An 18405-nucleotide genomic window follows, 5' to 3' on the forward strand; every position below is an offset into this window, starting at 1 on the left:
GGTTTGATTTAATTTCAAATTAACAGTAGTACCATATTACAATCCTAGTAAGGTCTGCAGTTCTCACTTTTAAAAAATATAGCCGTTTTTATTGATTTTGTGTAGTCACAGGTTAAAGAGTTTCAAACATTCATTTAACAGTGGACAGCAGTCTGCAGCTTATGGACATTTGGATTTTCAGATATTTTAACACACAGAGCAATTACTTTGCAATTATTAGTACTTCTCTGGGATTTTAGAAGGGAATATCGAGTCCGGATTCTCTATGGGACAGAATATCATTACAACAATATCGAGGGACAAAATGTTAAAAGATAAGAGCGCAGGTGGGGCAGTAAAAAATAAATAAATAAATAAACTTACCTGCCTCTCCATGATCCCCTGCTCCCGCTGCCTATCGCTTTCTTTTCTCCCCAACCAATCCCGATGCTTCTCTAATGCTGCTACACAGTATGAAGAAGTGCCCCGATTGGCCTGAGCGTCCAGAAATGCCGCTCAGGGAGGGAGTGGGATACTGCGCTTGGTTTCCACCTGGCTGTAAAATACAGCCGGGTGGAGAGTTTCTAAATGCGCGTGTCAAGTTGTCCGGTCTCAGTCGGCTGGAGAAACTGACATGCGCACTTGGAAGAGCACCACTACTCCTCCTGCTCTTGTTGACATGGAGGAGGCTGGGCCCATCCTACGAAAACGGAAAAATAAAGAGATAATAAAGTACTTTTATTATCCGTTTATTTTTCTGCTCTCAGCTCCACCGCCATAGAGGAGGGACCACCCCTGAAAGTGCACAGAGGGATGTATACTATTCTTAATTCCAAATCTACACACCTTGAAGATATATATATCACAATGGTACGTACATGTGGAGTTAGATATAAAAAACGTATAGAGATGTATCTTTTGATATTTTGTTCCTTGATATTGTCCTGTTGAGATTTAGACTCAATATTCCCAGCTGACACCCTCCTCTAGAAGTAATCTAATTTCCTTGTGGGGCTTTATGGTACTAGGGAGTTTATAGTAATGACCACTTCTCATTGTTAGAGTGTTGAGTTATTCATTCCTGAATCTTTCAGTCCATAGAAACTCCTCCATGGCCCCTAAACCTTCTCAAACATCCAACAGTATACACTGCTTTGTTAAATCACTTTCTCAGCCCCAATTCATTGGTCCAAACCAGCACACTATCTCTATTTTGTAGGGTGTATATCATTTCCCCACTCTCGAGTGATGTCCTTCTTTGCTATCGTAAACCAAAGGAACACAGTGTTAGCCTGTTTCTGGTTAGGTGTACTACGTTATCCATATGGTGACTAGTGGTATAGGCAGGAGTGTTGTACCAATTACATCTCACAATTCGAACCCCACGTCTTCCTAAAAGGCCATTATGAGTCTACATGTCCATATAGCTAATAGAAAGGGGCCAATCTCGTGAAATCTACTCCTATGATAGCATTCCCTATGTAGGACTCTCAAATGGATCAGGTTTAGGCCTCTGTGAATTGCGACTTTTCTAGGGGGCATCTCTGCAGCTCCCATGTCTATGTTCTCAAGGGGCAGTAGGTCTTCCTCACATAAGGCCCCAAGTGGTGGCGGACAGTCTGGCATGTTGTTATGTAATGTTTCATAGATGTTAGAGACTGCCCTGCTGTTTAACTGCTCAGTCTTAGTCTGGCTGTCAAATGGTGATGCTTCCCTGAGGTTAGGTCAGTCTAATGCGTAAGTCATCAGCACATGCAGGACATATAGACATCTGAATCCGACATGTGGGGGCTGAATAGTTTTGCCTTGTCGTCACAGGTGTGTCTTCAGTGCACGTTCCAACTCTAGATCTACCAGTTAAAAAAGGCCATTGTTGTCCCATCCTCTAAAACCTTCAAAATTTGCCACACTTTGTAGTGCTGCATCTGTCCAGAGGGGAGATTCATTTGTGTTTTTCCTGGTCCAGGCCATGAAAGTTGTGGCTTTGTTATGGATACATATTACTGACTTTGCAGCACATGGGTTAATGCCCTTCCCCTATTGATTTAGTGCAGGTGTGTATTGTCTCCAATGCCATTATTGTCTTTGCACACTGTTGGTTCATCGCGTGGTGCATATATCTAGTCATTTATAGTTTTACAATTTGTAGTTGGGTAGTCTAGTCCTGCACTTTAACATTTGAAGGTGCCAGGCCTCCAGCATATACTGATCCAAACTGTCGAAAGTGCTATCTGAGACGATCCTCTGCTTGCCACAACAAGGAATAGATTTCTGCCTCCAGTCTCTTAATGAAGGCATCCAGGATATCATATGGGGTGTACTTTATACCATTTAACATCTGTGGAAAGTTTATAATTGTTATTATAGCCACCCTGTCCATTACCTAAACTGGCAATGTACAGCATGTTCTTATTACAGTCTGAAAGTATAAGAGTATTACTTCTAGTTTACGGTGCAAAAACAATTCTGTCTTTAGTGATCTCCCATCCTAAGTATTTGAATCCATCTGCAGCTACGTGGAGGCCCAGTGTCAGCAGTTCATTGGCATTCAACTAATTGAATTGTATTACAGTCAACTTGGTCCAATTTCTCTGATAGTTGGAGTACTCGCAGAACTTCTGGGACAAAGTATGTGGTTCAGAGAGGGTCTGTGACATACAATACAATGTCATCTTAAACTGTTTCATCCTGTAGCCATCGCTGAATTCGGGACTTCAACTAGACCCAGCATCCCAAGACCTATATGCCAGGGCACACAAAAGGGTAGATGGAGCAGCCCTGTCTTGTTCCTTTCCCCTGCTCAAGTTTTTCAGAGCTCTCCATGTTCATCCTGACCGCTGCAGTGGGACTAATTTTAATAAATTATGTGACACAAAAACAACAAAAATCCAATCTGTATTACAGGAGACATGCAGTTTCGAAGGTTTAAGGTAAGTATAGCGTCTAAAAACACAAACACCACTTGCAGCTATCAGGTTGTGCAAGACTGGGTGAAAGACACAAGTTCAGCCTGACTGTTATGGAGTGCGCACTGGATACAGGGACCAGGTTAATCCAGCTGAAAAAGTTACCTTCTCAAGTCCAGCGCAAAGAGTTCCATTTGAGGTGAAGGAGGCAGTGAGTAGCTGGAAAAGCGTTGTGGATGGTCATCGATTTAGCACTAAGAGCAAGGCAGGAGTCGTGAACAGTCGTCCCTGTACCTTGAAGATCCTGTCAGGTGTTGTGGATGGTTGTTACTGGAGATTCACATTGGTGGTCACTGTAGATTGTTGACGCTGTAGCGCGAAGTGCAGATCTTGTGTTGGCTGTTGGCACAGATGGCAAAATCTTGGTGCGAACAAGTCCATTTGCAGTTGTGAATAGTCCAAAACTTCAGGATTTCCCTGTTTCTTTTAGGAAGACCTCAACTGATGTCACACCAAGGGTCCAGGGCCTGAGGGGCAACTCTTGGGGATCAGGGACTCACTCCAGAAGAGGCCATCAGGAGTCAGGCATTTCCAGTCGCAGGTCCAGGTAGGTCGAGTGCAGAAGGTTATCTGGGCAATTGCAGGAAAACGTCTGGAGCTTGTTGTGTCCCTGTACCTTAGAACATCAGTCAGCTGACCCTTGGAGTAATTTCGGCATCGAATGAAGGGTCCAGGTCCAGTCAAACATCAAGGAAAGCCGAAGCAGCAAAGCAGTCCTTCTTTTATAGTATCCACATGTCCAGGAGGGCATTGAAGAGTGGATCAGGGGGTCCTATTTTATACCTGGTGCCTGCTTTGAAGTGGAAGAAGCTTCTGGTGTTTTCCCCTTACCGAAATGTCTGGAATTTCCTACCTCCCTTCCCTGGGCCCAGTCTGTATGGGGCAGAGTAGGCTAGTGTTAACTCCTTTGTCTGTAAGCTGGGCCAGTGCCTTTGAAGTGCAAGTGTGGTAGGTGACAGCTCCATCCCCCTATCAAGCCAGGATGGCCTATCCTGCCAGCACGCATACCCTCTACTGTGATACCATTTGGGAGGGATACACAAAAGCCAACTGCCAAATACACCGAGTCATATGACTTAATATACAGACTGGAGGCACCAAAAGATTAGGACAAGAAAATGCCAACTTTCTCAAAGAGGGTTTTAACTTCCACAGGCACCAAACTTGATAATCCTACCTGCTCACAACCAAAAGTTATCACTTATTAAATGTACCAAGGTGATCCAATATTATCCTACTCAATTGGCAACACTTGTAGTAGTGAAAAGGGAATTTGAGAGTTTTGCACTACTATGACATGTAAAGTGCACAGAGTCCCAGGGGCAACAAAAAAGAATTTCAACAAAACAGGAGGCATGAGGTTAAATATTTGGGGTGACCCTGCAGAGAGGACCAGGCCCAACAGTAGGTTTGTCCAGGCCCAGGTTTTTGGAGTGAAACCTAATCGCTCTAGGACCTGGGGAGGTATTGCCATTCAATAGAACTGAAGGCCTTTTCAGCATCAAGGGACAGGATTGCCTTTGGCACCTCAGTATTTCTCATTTTGTCTAGCCTTTGTATGGTCACCTTTGATTCACCCTACTAGGTCTTTGTGGCATAAAACTCAATTAGTTGAGGTGGACTGGCATTGTGCTTATTTTCAAAATTATATTCCCTAGCATTTTGGCTAGTATCTTAACTTTCATACTGATGACTGAAATCAATAAGATGAACAATCTGACCTAGGCCTCATTGCCTTATGTGAATTTGTAATGATGGCATGCTGAAGGTCCCTAGGAAGCCCACCCTTTGCCCCTTCCTCTGTAAACATGTCAAGTAGACTGGGTCCCACCTAGATGCTAGCGTTAGAAGTGTTTAGTGGGGAAACAGTTGACTCTGTGGACCGTGCCTCTATGCATCTGTTGGATGGGCCCAGTAACCACCTTGGCCGTTATGTTACTATCCACATTGGAAGAGACCTGTGCTGTTAGCCCTTGAAGGAGTAGATCAGAAAGGAAGTTGCAAATGTTTTATTCTCTGTTTTTACCTTGCACAGTAGAGATCTGGATAATATTCTTTAAAAGATTGCACTATCTCTTTGTCAGAGGCAGAAGAAGTCCCTCCTCCTCTAGTCATTATTTCCCCTCTCCACCATAAGCCTTTCTCCTGACTTATTGAGCCAGGCCAGCTAATGAGCTGCCTTATCTCCTAATTTGTATAGCCTTTTCTGTGTACATATCTACCTTACTTTGGTATTATGTTTGGCTCATCATGAACTTTTGTGTGTGCCATTGTCAGTCCATGTATCTCTATGTTTGCTGGCGAGTTGCTTGTACGCCTGTCCATCTACATCAGTCTTTTTTCTAGGAATTGTATCTTCTCAATGCTAATCTTTTTCTTGAGCGAATCTTAGCTTGGGCCCATCCTCTACTGATTGATTTGTATGCCTCCAAAGTTGTTAGGACTGACCGAACTGACCCCTTGTTTTCTTGTAGTTCACTCTTATGATAAATCCATCTGAATGTATCTCCACTGAGGAGATCTGCAAAAAAGGACAATACCATGGGTCCTTTTAAGTACCTTAAATGTCTGCTAGGACCATATGATTTTTTTTGTGAATATCGGTGAGAAAGAATGAGAGACGTTCTGAGGAGGAGAGTATCTCCTTCTGAATGCCACACAACCATTCCAAAACCAAACGTTTCCTCAAACTGGCATTTATGACTCTGAATATGATTAGTTGTGACTCACAACTGACGGTAATAGGCAGTAATGGCATAAATTGGGGAAACAAAGTGATTAGCTTCCTTACTTTCATTCATACTGCCTGACCTGTTGCCTTTTGTCTCAGCTTGGGGATAACTTCTATTAATTACCATCACGCTGGGCCCTGATAGTTCACTGGTGATCTTGAGACTAGAGGATCAACATGTTACCTCAGTGCCACTCAGATTAATTTAGCGGGAATATATTGTCAAGGTAAGTATACCTTTACTGTTACTTTTTTAACAATTCTTTATTGCGTTTCAGCTGAATGACAAGAAACAACACAGGCCATTAGCTGTATATATATTTACTGTTCTTAGCTCCACATATCTTGAGGATAATGTGGTAGCCCACACACTTAATATGGCCCTTTTACAGGTCAGTATTTCAACCATGATAAAGTGGTAGAACACCATATCTGTGTCAGATGTACATGGATCTAGTTAATAATACAGAAGCCTGGGACCCCTCTCATGCTAATTGTGGGTTGTAGGGGCGTAAGTTGGTCAGTGAGATTGGGGGGTGAGCTTCAGATTTTCCAACATCACACAGGCATATAATGTTATACGACAAACAGGGCGCATAAGAGGAGCTCAAAGGGCAGTGGAAAGGGAGAGGAATACAGATTGTTACGGGTACTAAGTGAGGGAAAACATTGTACTTTGTAAACTAACCAACATTTTTAGGACTTTCAAAACAGAGAGAGGAAGAGGGGTTGTGTGTGTGTGGTTTTTTTGTGTGAATGTCAAAATTCCTGGTGAAATCCTAAAGGCACATTAACATACCTGACTGAAAGTACCTGTACTCAGCTATTTCTAGAAAATACATTTATTAGGGGTTGTAAAACCCCAAACACCCTGCACGAAGTTATGCTCCTGGTGGGAAGGTTCCAGATAGAGGTTTCAGCAAACCTGTATCCTAAGCTTTACATGAATGAAGGCTCTTCAAGGTTCGTGGAACACACCTCCTTCTCACTCTTCAGCCAAATCCCAAGTGCGTCACACACTCTGTATTCGGTCAAACCAGCCCAACATTCCAACAATAGGTTCACACATTTTGAAGCTCCTGCAAGAAGTATAGTCATCCCTTATGGAAAGATGGATTGCATGCAAACTACGTACAGCGCATCTCAGTCAAAATGTTAAACAACGAAGCCCAACAAATAGTAATCCGATTCAAAAACATATTCAGAACCACAGCACAGACCAAGTGCACCCCAGGCCCTCTCCTGCCAAAAAGATTTCAAACAGAGAATTACTGGCCTTGCACCTTATATTTTATAAATGCTACCATTAAAGATGAGTAAAGAGAATGGGAAACACGGTCATGGTTCTGTAAAAATGGAACTTGGTACTCTCTTACGACCCTGGCAGCATAATTGATCATAAGGGAAGCTCTTTAAACCCCAAAGTGTCAACAACGAGCAGGTGGAGGTGGTGGCACTCAGATCTGCTTGAAAGAATTGTGAACTGATGCAGAAAAGATTGCCGAGAGTTTGCTTCCCTCAGCTATCTAAAATATTTTTCCTAATGAACTTTGAGCTTTAACTACTATTTCTGCAACTCACTCAAAGAACAATTCTCCTGTTTTTTTGTCTTTATCTACTGACGTGTGTACCCTACATATTCGGTTCTACAAAAACGATGTATTTTGTTGTTTATGATGTTTATTAATAAGTAGTATGTGGTCCCTATTAAATCCTACCACTACCCTATTATTGCTTTTTTGTGTGTCCATAAAGGCGACACTGTGCTCCTGATGCTGTAAACTACCTGGTGACTGCCACTCCCACAAAATATTGGTTTAACCTGGTTGAGGGTTGAAAGTGCAAGAGTTAGGACGTTTGCACCCTTCTGCAGTTAGCTGGCAGAGTTGTCTCAGAGTTGAAAACTGCTCTTTTCCTGTGCCGAAGCCTGGAGACATCAAGGCCTATAAGGGATGGGCATTGCATCCATATGCAATCCCCAGAGCCCTCCAAGACTTCAAGATGACAGCTTTTGTGTATAGTAGTTCAAAATGCCTGTTTGCTTACACCTAACACATAAGCTCTTCCTGCCCTAGGGTTGCCTCCATGTCAACCCCATGAGGACTTACATCACTACAAATGAACGACACTGTGTTCTTCTGCATCAGTGCTGTAACTCATACATCCTCCGAGGTTACAGGATCCGTAGACCCGAGGCAATCAATTGGCCCATCTAGCTCTAACACATACATTTGCTGAATCCTTCAACAGTGCCCCAATCCCGTGAGCACGTCCAGCTTCAGAAGTGGCAGGTTCTGTAACTTGTCCCAATAGTATTAAGTCATGCACCTTTGTAAGTGAAAGACTGTTTAGCCATGTGCCCGTTCCCTGAGCCACCCAGTCCTAGAGCTGAGATGTTATGCACCTCTGTGCCAAACCACTGAAAGCATCGAACCCTAGACTGGCAGTGCTGGGAATCTAGGAGCCTATCCCCTAGCACATCAAAGCATATAGCTGGTCGGCTCAGTATCCACATTAACTCAAGTGCAGCCATCTTGAAAGGGAAAGGCTTTGTCATCCTGCTTCATGTAGACTAGCATGTAGAGAACAACACACAGGTGATCATACACAAGAACATAGAAACCTTTGGAAATCCAGCCCCTATTAGATACCGTCCGTCCCTGTTTCCCACACTCTAGCAGCACTCTTGACCTTTCACACTGGGAGGATGACCTTGGACAGAAATATCTCTCTATTGATCTGGACCAGTGCTGATTTCTCTTCCTAATGATTAGCCTTTTCAGAGCTGACCGCCGAGGGAAAAGATATCGAAGGGGGGTGATGTGATGCTCTTGAAAAGGGAGAAACAGCGAAAGTGTGAGTGGAGACAGGGAAGGAGGAGGGCTGGGATGCTTAACTCACAGAAGCACTTTACACCTCGATATGCAACACACCATCATCCAAAAGGACACATTAGCGCAGACTCCTAAAATACATGCAGCTGAGCCCAGATACACAATATAGTTCTGTAGAGTGTGCGCGCTGATTGTCAAAATAATTAATTTATTTTATGTCGACCTACTGTTTTAACTCAGCCTCTAAATAACTTGATGAAATGTATATCTTCAAGGTCTGTAGAGGTGGAGTTAAGAACAGCAGGGGTTCTATTCAATATCGTCAGGGTACATACAGGTGGAGTTAACGGTAAATATATAATTTATATTTAGTGGCAGTTGACGTTCTGGACATATTTGTATACGTCGACAATAAAAAAAACTATAAACATTGTTTTGGCTGATCAATGGGGTTGATTTTAGGGATGAATCAGATGTGCATGATAATGTTTAATATCGCACAGAAGCAAACATAAATGGACGGGTAGATCTTGCATGTGTGAAATTGTATTTGCATAGAAAGCAGTTGGCCTGTTGTTCAGCATGGAAGATGTAATGATTATTCAAGAAATTATACACTTGTAACGGTGGGTAATAATTGAAAAGTATACCCCGTCCAACCGTCCACTCGTACCCAACCTATTCCCAACAGGAGAGAAGGGACAGTGCCCCTTGGTGTGTGGGTGGAGGGGGGGGGGAGGCTTGGGGCAAAGGGGGTGGGGAAGCCCACCTTGCAAAGGGAAGCATGATAGGCTGAACCCTAACGCTGAAGCCACCAGGGGAGAGTACCCTCTTAGCCTTCCAAACTTTATGGCTTGGGGAGGTGCAGGGAGAAGGGAATTAGTGGCCAGTTTTGATACCTGTAGAATTCCAAATGTTTTTCTCTATTCTCTGTATAATACTTGAAATAGGAGGTATTTACCAGGCCTGCTAAATTTATCAAGCAGGGGAAATAGCATTTTCTGGGTGCAGTAAATGATCAATTGCGAGGCACTTGTAAACGGGGACTAAGCTGACAATCATAGTATCCAAATGCAGTTGCCATCAAGAAAACACATACACCCCAAAGTCATACATCAAAGACACACAATCTAATCGAATACAGAACCACAACACATGTAACAGATCCTCAAAGGCGGATCCGAATTCCAATCTGCGATCCTTGGAAGCATGTTGAGCATCACCCGACAGTTGATACTGTTTTAACTTAAGGCCATTTCAGTGGCAGTATGTGTGCTTTACAATTGTGATAAGAGTGCTCTGTACAAATGTTAGTAAAAAAGTGTAATATAACATCTCGCTGACTGTAGAGAACAAAAGAAGGGGAGCAATTTTCTTTAGCTCCCAGGGTCTTCCCTTTAAAATGAATGCAAAGACAGATGAAGAGGGGTGATTTATAGAGATCAGAGGACACACTTAGTGGTGTGATGATTACACATTTTTTATTAACATAACTTGTCCATTTGCAAAGCACACATTCACTCTTTTGAACATCTTGATGCTAAATAGCAGGGATTTGTTGTTACCCAACTTTATGGTACTTATTTTATCAACCTCAGAAGAATGAATTCTGATTGGACAGGCGAGGATTTGAATTTGTGGCTATGAGGTAAAACACAGATATTTGGAGGGGATGCCTTATACAGCTGAACCACCATACCCAACGCTGAGCACCACGTTCAACTTAGTAGATGTCCGATCAGGAAAGCAGACAGTACCTTTCCCATGAAATGGCCAGTTTCGAAGCAGCCATGGGATCCCCATAACAGTTGCAAACACAGTAGTTGATCACTGCATGGACATACCAGGAAGAAACATGCCTGGAAGAGCTGTGTTAAGGTTCTAGCAAATGACATACAGGAGTGGGCATAGGTGGCCTGCTGGGGGCGCTCATTCTTCATTTCAAAAACAAATTTATACCTTTGTGTTCTTTTTTGTGGCCTGGTTTGACAGCACAGCTGTCTCCAGACAACTATGTGGGTATCACTGGAGAAGGTCTTTAGCCCCGCCCACACGTTGGGAGCCAGGTGTACTTGTTTTAATTGGGCAGACTTTGTGTACTTGCCCTCCACACAGCTGTGATAATTTTGTTTATTTATCCATCTGCTTGAGGTTGAACTTTCAGGGCCACACACATTGTAATGCTATTAAAGTACCATTAGATAACTAGATAATTGATGTTGTTTTTCTCTAGCAGCAGCACAGAGGAGGAGTTAACCTACGTGGATTTTTAGGTCTACCTTGATAGTGCAACACTCAGCTAATCTTTGAACCCACATAAAAGTTATTTTACAGTTTTTTGCTTCCACACAAATACATATTGATTCCTATGCTATTTACTTGCAATGCTTCATATTACCATACTAAATTCATTTAAAGCCAGACCTACTGGCATTACAATGCTTTTTTGTGTTTTCATCTATAATCAAGAAAATTCTACTGCCTTACACACGTTCAACAATTAAGCCTTCAGTATTTATTTCTTTTAATGTTATTATTTATCTGAGTTTTCTGTAAAGTGCAGCAAACCACCTTGCGGAAGCCTCGTGGGATAATACCAGAATATTGTACCCTAACTTTTGTAAACGATATTTAGAGCACAATATTTATGTCATTTGATATTTTTGGAAAACAAAATTAAGACATCCATGTGATTGAAGTTATACTGCACTTATATTGAGGCTATTGTATGTAGGAACACAGTCCTGGATACAGAACCAGACAGCCAATTATCTAGTTGTGATTTATAAACATCTGACATAAGTTCCACTATAGAGCTACCTATTCTGAATCGAAGAGAGCATATGAGGAAATTTTGAAGGGGTGTACACCATCAATGTGTGTCGCCATTATTTATTTATATAATACTTTATATAGTCCTACTAGAAGAAGAGTCAAGGCACTATACACAAAAGGTTATTTATGTAGGGCAACAGAAACAGTGGACATATGAGGGCGATTTAAATGGAACATTATTTTTATAGCGCAACCAGGACCAAAGGAGGCAAAAGGGCGCTTTGCATGGAACCCTTATGTTCTTGACCATTATATAAATCTGCATTTTAATAAAATCATTTCTTCAGTTGAAAGACTTGGGACACGTCCAGAAGACTGATGATTCAAGAGAAACAAGAAGACACAAAATAGCAATAAAACTGTAGCTCACATAAAGTATGAAGTGCTGAACACCCATAATCTCGCACAGGTAGGATCATTATTCTGTTACTAAAAGCGGCTGCAATAAAAACGTTGCCAGGAAGTATTCAAGAAGCTCCACACTTGGTCAAAATTGAGAAACACTTAAACTTTGCCCTTATGCACATACATTTTGAAAAATAGTTCTTGCAGTTCAATTTCCACTCAAAATATTTTTGAGAGAAAATTGTACAACTAACGAGGGTTTTCTGTTGAGAACATTTTCCGACAGAGCCAACATTCTTGCAATATTTTTCCACAGATAACAACTTGACAAACTTTGCAAAACATCTCGGAGTTTTCAAAATATTGAAAAACAAACTATGCAGAATTTCCTGAAAGATCTACATGGAACTTTGCACAAAAATAACCTGGTGTGCATTCAGTTACACTCTTTTAGCAAAGTCATTTCCACTTCCTCTTTGCCCTTATACTGGGCTTACAGAATGGCAAGGTCTTAAGTCTGCTTCTTCACATGAAACACCTTTTTGCTCATATTTTGCAGATCCTTAGTGTTTTTCACTGGCCTATGTGAATATGTAAGGAAAGAGTAACTGCATTCATATTTTCACCCTTGTCTATAAACCAGGGCCACTGAAATTATATGGTTCCTCAGCCATGGTATTCTTTGCATAATTATGGACTAACTGCATTAGCCACATAATGCACAACTTGGTGCTTAATTTGCAAAATTAAAAAAATATATATTGCTTCTACCATAAACTGATCAAAAGTTACTGAAAATGTTGCAATCCTTACTGCACAGTGGCAGACCCTTTCGAAAGGTTAACTGATCATTTTCAGTTCCTGACTGATGTACTGAAGTGTTAAACTGGCCGAGTAGTTTGTGCCTAGGCCAGTGGAATGTATGTAAGAACGACAAAAGTGAAATAATACTTCCACAGAACGTGCTACGTTATGTCATACAATTTGCCTTTTCTTATCACAAACACTAGTGAGCACTGCCACATAATTCCTGTGGCCTTGATTATAGCAGACTATTTGATTATGTGCCAAGACCTTTTCTGAATATTGACACTCCCTTTCATCTCTATTTGTTTTTAATCTTAGCAAAGTATCCATATTAAATAAATCTTTTAGGGTGTCTTTAGTTAATTTTTATTTTATCCACTTTCCTTTCGTGTATCTAGCCAATCAACTTTATAACAATTTTAGGGCCATACTAACCTGACCCCCTTGGTTTCTGTGAAAAAGATCTCTGGCAAAAAGCTCTTTTGAAGGGCCTTTTGGGCAATGCAGCATCGGCCCAATGAGGGGCACAGCCTGATTATGAAGCGGGCCACCATTATGTGGGTAAGGGTTTGGGCTCTGCAACCACATTGCCAACAATAACTTTAAAATGGTATGAATTATTCATGATTTGGACGAGGTGAACCCTCCCTCCCCTCAGAACTGCAAACTTGATCTATCTTGGAATATCTAACAGTGTGCCACCATGTGCTCCTTTATTTCGTCTTTGAGTGGACAGTTTGGTTCAAGGCTGGATAAATAAATCCTTCTCACTGGGACACAGAAGAACAATATTTCATACATTCCTTTAATTTGCCTCCTCGTTTCGCAATGACTATCCTAGAGATATTTGAATCTTGTGATATAAGCTCTGCTAAACAAATTTGAAAAAGTCCACAAATCTCAAATGATTTGCAGTTTTTTCAGGTTTCTTCCCACAGCCCTGCAACTCACTCCATTGTTCCTAATTGTTGTTTGACTTCCGTGACTCCGCTGGAAAATGTCAATCCACTTGTTAGATGCTTTAGATTCTTCTTGAACATGTATGCAGTGTGACCTGGGAGCTCAGCACATGGAGACATTATACAAAGGTACCTTTAATCTTGAAAACTGCTGCAGGTATGTCATCACTCACAGATTGCCCCCAAACTGTACTCCTTGCCCAAAAACGCACATGTGGGGCTCCACAGCTCCTGACAGTCAACTTCACTTTTGACTCACAAAATCCACCTGAAACCCCTTACACTTGTGCAGTCCCAGATAAATCTGGTGTTGAAAATCTTGGATTCTTCTTGGCCACAGATCTAGTGTAGATACAAATCTGCTTCTTAGGACCTGATTACAAGTTGCTTGTTAAGTTCTGACCCATACGTAACCCCCTGTGTACTAATGGGTCGGAATTACGAGTTTTCTTTTATTGAGCGGAGCTGATAGTTATCAGATGCATTAAATACCTTAAAATGTGTTACACCTGCCGAAATTTAGCAGGGAGAAGCATACAGTATTTAATGTATCGTGGATTAAACTCCAAAATCTATGTTATTCCCTAGAAACTTGCAAAAGGTGCTGTTTATAACACCCAATAAATAATGAACCGTGTGGTATCATTAATTGCCAGGTACCATAAATAGCACCTAAACTTGTAATCAGACCCTTAATGTTTAAATCAGTGTTTGCCCCATGGCTGTGCAATTCTGTGGGCCGCTAGTATACTGGATTTCTGTTGTTCTCATTGTTCAGCATTGTAATTTATGTGTTAGTACAGGTTCTCCAACCTCAAGACTTGTTCTAATGTGCTCTATAGCAAACTGCTGTTGGTACCTTTGTTGCCAATAAGAATTTTTTAATTAAAAATAAAAAAAATAATCTGCTTCTTCCTCTTGGTACTTACCCAGTACTGGAGGAGAGTGGGATCGGGCTGAGAGATGGAAGGAGGGAAAAAGAGAGAGATGGGAGGTAGCAAGATGGAGCTTGATTGAAAGTGAGAGAACATTGACATGCAACATGTTTCGCTGTCTAAGCCACTGTTTTGCAGTACTCGTAATAAATAACATAAAGTGGTTAGTGCTGCTTCTTTTGAAGGTGACAGAAAGAGATAAATGCAAGTAGTTTATTTCAGAGCAGGAGGTTAAAGTTGCTCTAGACTGTGGAGGTGACCAAATCCATGAATGATAGCAAAGGTTCACTGAACATGCATTTCACAAAGTCACACAGTTTGTCATTAAAAAAACTTTTCTTTTTGGTTAAAATTCTCACAAAAACAAATGTGCACAATACATTTCTTTCAAAACCCTGTTTGATTGCCTGATCTCCAGCTGGAAATGGCTTTTTGGGTGAAGATTATGTCCTACAATGTCTACTTTTGCAGGATTTCCCAATTATTTAATTTAAACACTGCAGTTTTAGTTAAGGTTATGAAGACTGCAAAGAAAATTCACAGCATAAGTAGAGTAAAACCTTTGACGGCGTGTGCACAGCCTTTTTAAAAACAGCTTAAAGACTCCTGTTTATGACGTTGATTATAAGAAGAACGTTAAATTCTGACCCCTGTGAAAGGGGAAGTTTGTATAGGGGTAGGAAATCCAAAATCTCTGGTAAAGACCACGCCCCATAATGTTTCCTCAATACATTTTTCCAGGTGATACTTGGTGAAATTTATTGGGGAAATGCATGGAAAAATAAGTTACATGTACAATTGGGTATGGTAAACTCTGATTCGGCATGCTGTTCAAATTTTTCCTGTAAAAACATAGAACAGGCTGTATTTATGCCACCCAGTCCCTGGAGTAATGCCATTTTCAGAGCATGATAAATACCTCACCCTTTGCTCAGGGACTCAGAATCGAGGTTTATATGGATCAGCTATCAGACAGCACATCTAAACCATTCCAGCTTTAGGTTGGTAGGTTTAGTGCCATCCTACCAGACGCTAAAAGTCAAGGGGGCGCTCTCTGGTGCCAGGCTGACTGGAGATAAGAGCAGCCTGCAGAGATCTTCGTGCGGGCAGCATTTTTCTTGAGGATAGTTACAACAGCATGATACAGCCCTTCGCGGAAAGATCTATCACACCTTTGTCTCATGATATAGTAGCATAGAGGGTTAATGTTCCTTCTGCAAAGCAAGTGTGACATGTAGAACACAGTAGCGTGTTACATTAATAGCTCAGTGGGTTATTGCTTTTGTAACAGAGATACTTGTGTCACTTGGAGTCATAATTAACACTCTTTGTAATATGGCACATTGAGCTATGAACTTCATACAAACTGAAAGCCAGAGGTTTAGAACCTTATTGTGCATTGGACCAAGTCAACCTATGGTACATCAGTAGTAGAGGAGAGAGCAACAGCACTATATTTTAGTAAACATGGTGCTTTTTCCTTTTCACATAACACAGCCCAGCAACTTTGGTTATCGCACATCATAAAAAACTAAGTCAATCTGCTCCTTTGTTTCCTCAGATCAAGCACTCTTAACCTGTAAATGCAGATCAGTATGGATGACATATGACTACTACACCTTGTAGTCCTCATTCGCTTAAGTAACAATTCCAATAGATTGATTCACAAGATTATGTCCTACAAAGTCTTCTTTTGCAGGATTTTCCCCCATATTTTAGTTAAACATTGCAGTTTCAGTGGCCTTCATGAAGACTGCAAACCTTTGAAAAGAAAATTCACAGCATATTGTGAGTAACATCTTTGAAGCAGTTAAAAGAATCCCCTTTACGACATTGATTATAAGTAGAAAGTTAAATTCTGATCCCTGTGAAAAGGGAAGTTTGCATAGAGTTTGGAAATCCTACATTTCTGGTAAAGACTACACCCCACAATTTTTCCTTAAAAGATTTTTCCAGGTGATACTTTGTGAAATTTATTGGGGAAAATCATATAAGTAGAAATGGGTATGGGAAAATCTGATTCAGCATGCTGTTCCCATTTTCCTGCAAAAACTTAGAACAGGCGGTATTTATACCACCCAGTCCCTGGAGTAATAATATTTTCAAAGCATGTTAAATACCTCATCCTTTTCTGAGGCACTCAGAATCGAGGTTTATGTGGATCACCTATGAGACAGCACATCTAAACATATGACTCATTGTCTCTTTATAATACGTTTGTGATGTAAAGCGCTCTGACAGCCCACACTTGGATGAGTGGGACTATAAAATAAATAATGTGAGAGAGGGCCTAAGGAGAGATTGGGGACACATTGGAGTGTGGTACAGAGGGACCCCGTGAAGAACGAGGTCATTGTAGGGGGCACCAACAAAGATTGTTGCACTGGTCATCACCTTCTCTAAAGCAGACACTACATCTAAAACCTATTGCTAGGCGATACCCAATGGTGCATGCTCGGAGGATTCACAGCCTCGTGCGCAAATTTGTCAGCCTAGATCCAGGATATACAACAAGATTTGTACTGCATGTGTATGATGCTAAATGTCTTAAATCAAGCCAAAAGACAGATTCCCTGTACTGTCATGCCAATGGATGTTAGGAAAGAACTTAATTGAATTAATTTGTCTTGTCTGAAAAACTTTATGTAACTAAAAGGATTTCACTTAACTTATCTGGGGTGACAATACAGAATGGAACAGCTATAGTGGAATGCTTGAAGGACTAAGCATGGAGGAGTGTTTTACAAAATTCATTCACATGTCAAGACTAATTGAAACCTGGTATGCTTCCCTGTGTGTGCTTTTTTGCAGTCTGAAACGCTAATGAGCGGAGTGGGTGATCATGTCAGGAAATCCATACTTTTCTCAGAGCTGTATTTTTGCTTTACTTCATTCCAGCTCTTCATGCCTTGCAGAGGCCCTATTCTGTCCTTCTCATTTTCTTACATGTGTCTAACTCTTCTTCTAGGCCAACTAGCTTTTTTGAACTAGTTCTTTTGGGTCTTAGGGCCTTGCTGTGAGTTTGTCAGGTAGAAATGCACCTATAATAAGTCTGATGGGATATCTGCCACATTTGTGATGCAGTACCTATACATTAACCCATACTTCCTTGACTGGACTGGCCATAGTGTGTGCATATTCCTCAACTTGCCTTTGCCACCCATCTTTCTGTGTATCCACTTGCCCTACACCAGACCTAGGCCTATGTATAATTTTTATTAAACAAGAGTACCCTCAACCAGACTAGCAATGTGTCAATTTGGGTAATTTGCATTTTGCATAATTAGGCGAAACTTCAGAAAAATTACATGAAATAATGTAAAATTACATGTAAGCAAAATGCTAAATTAGCATTTGATGCTATAATTAAGAGTGAGATACATCCATTATAATTCTGAGGATGCATTTTGCTCGCAAAATAGCACAGAGAACACAAGTACAAACAGCCACCACTCGTCTTCTAGTTGTTCTTTTTCCTGTGCACTCATGCTATTTTTTTTCTACTACGGTGTATATGTACGTCACATGGCACTATAGCATAATTTTTGGAATTTCTTTTAACAATTGTAATGTAAAAATACTGAAAGTATGCAAGATTGAGCCAGCATAACAGAAATTTCGCAAGGCCCTAAAATAGACCATGATTATTGGGTCGCCCATTGCTTCTGTTATATCCTATTTTTTCTACATTAGACTGACTGCATGGCATTTTCCCAGGTAAGATTTGATTCAGGCAGAAATGTTTTATGGGAACTGAGCAAACAGATGCTGTCCGTATGTACTACATTACCCATGTTCACCGTGGGACACACAGAAACTGAAATAATGTATGTTGGTGCCGGGGTCTCGCATACATTTGTCTTGCAACTGGTGGAAAATGGACAGTTAGTAAGGAAAGCTGCCTGAAGCTATTTATACCTGCAAACGTCGTGAAAATGAGGGTACTACAATAAAAAGCTTGCAAAAGTCAGAATTTTCATGAAGGGGCTCACTCTTGGGTAGCATGTATAATGA

At 41.1% G+C, this 18405-nt stretch overlaps 1 protein-coding gene across 4 annotated transcripts in view; it reads left to right on the forward strand.

Moving 5' to 3' along the window:
• GAL3ST3 (galactose-3-O-sulfotransferase 3) overlaps window positions 1-18405 on the forward strand; it is a 129359-nt gene that overhangs the window by 22211 nt on the left and 88743 nt on the right. The window contains exon 1 of one of the 4 annotated variants that reach the window (XM_069207935.1): window positions 3376-3492. The exons of the other annotated variants lie outside the window; for them this stretch is intronic. The gene's annotated coding sequence lies outside the window, so the exon portion shown is untranslated. Of the gene's footprint in view, window positions 1-3375; window positions 3493-18405 lie in introns of those variants that run through there. 4 annotated transcript variants of the gene reach the window in all.

This window comes from Pleurodeles waltl, chromosome 9 (genome assembly GCF_031143425.1).
Source record: "Pleurodeles waltl isolate 20211129_DDA chromosome 9, aPleWal1.hap1.20221129, whole genome shotgun sequence".
Lineage (NCBI taxonomy): Eukaryota > Metazoa > Chordata > Amphibia > Caudata > Salamandridae > Pleurodeles > Pleurodeles waltl.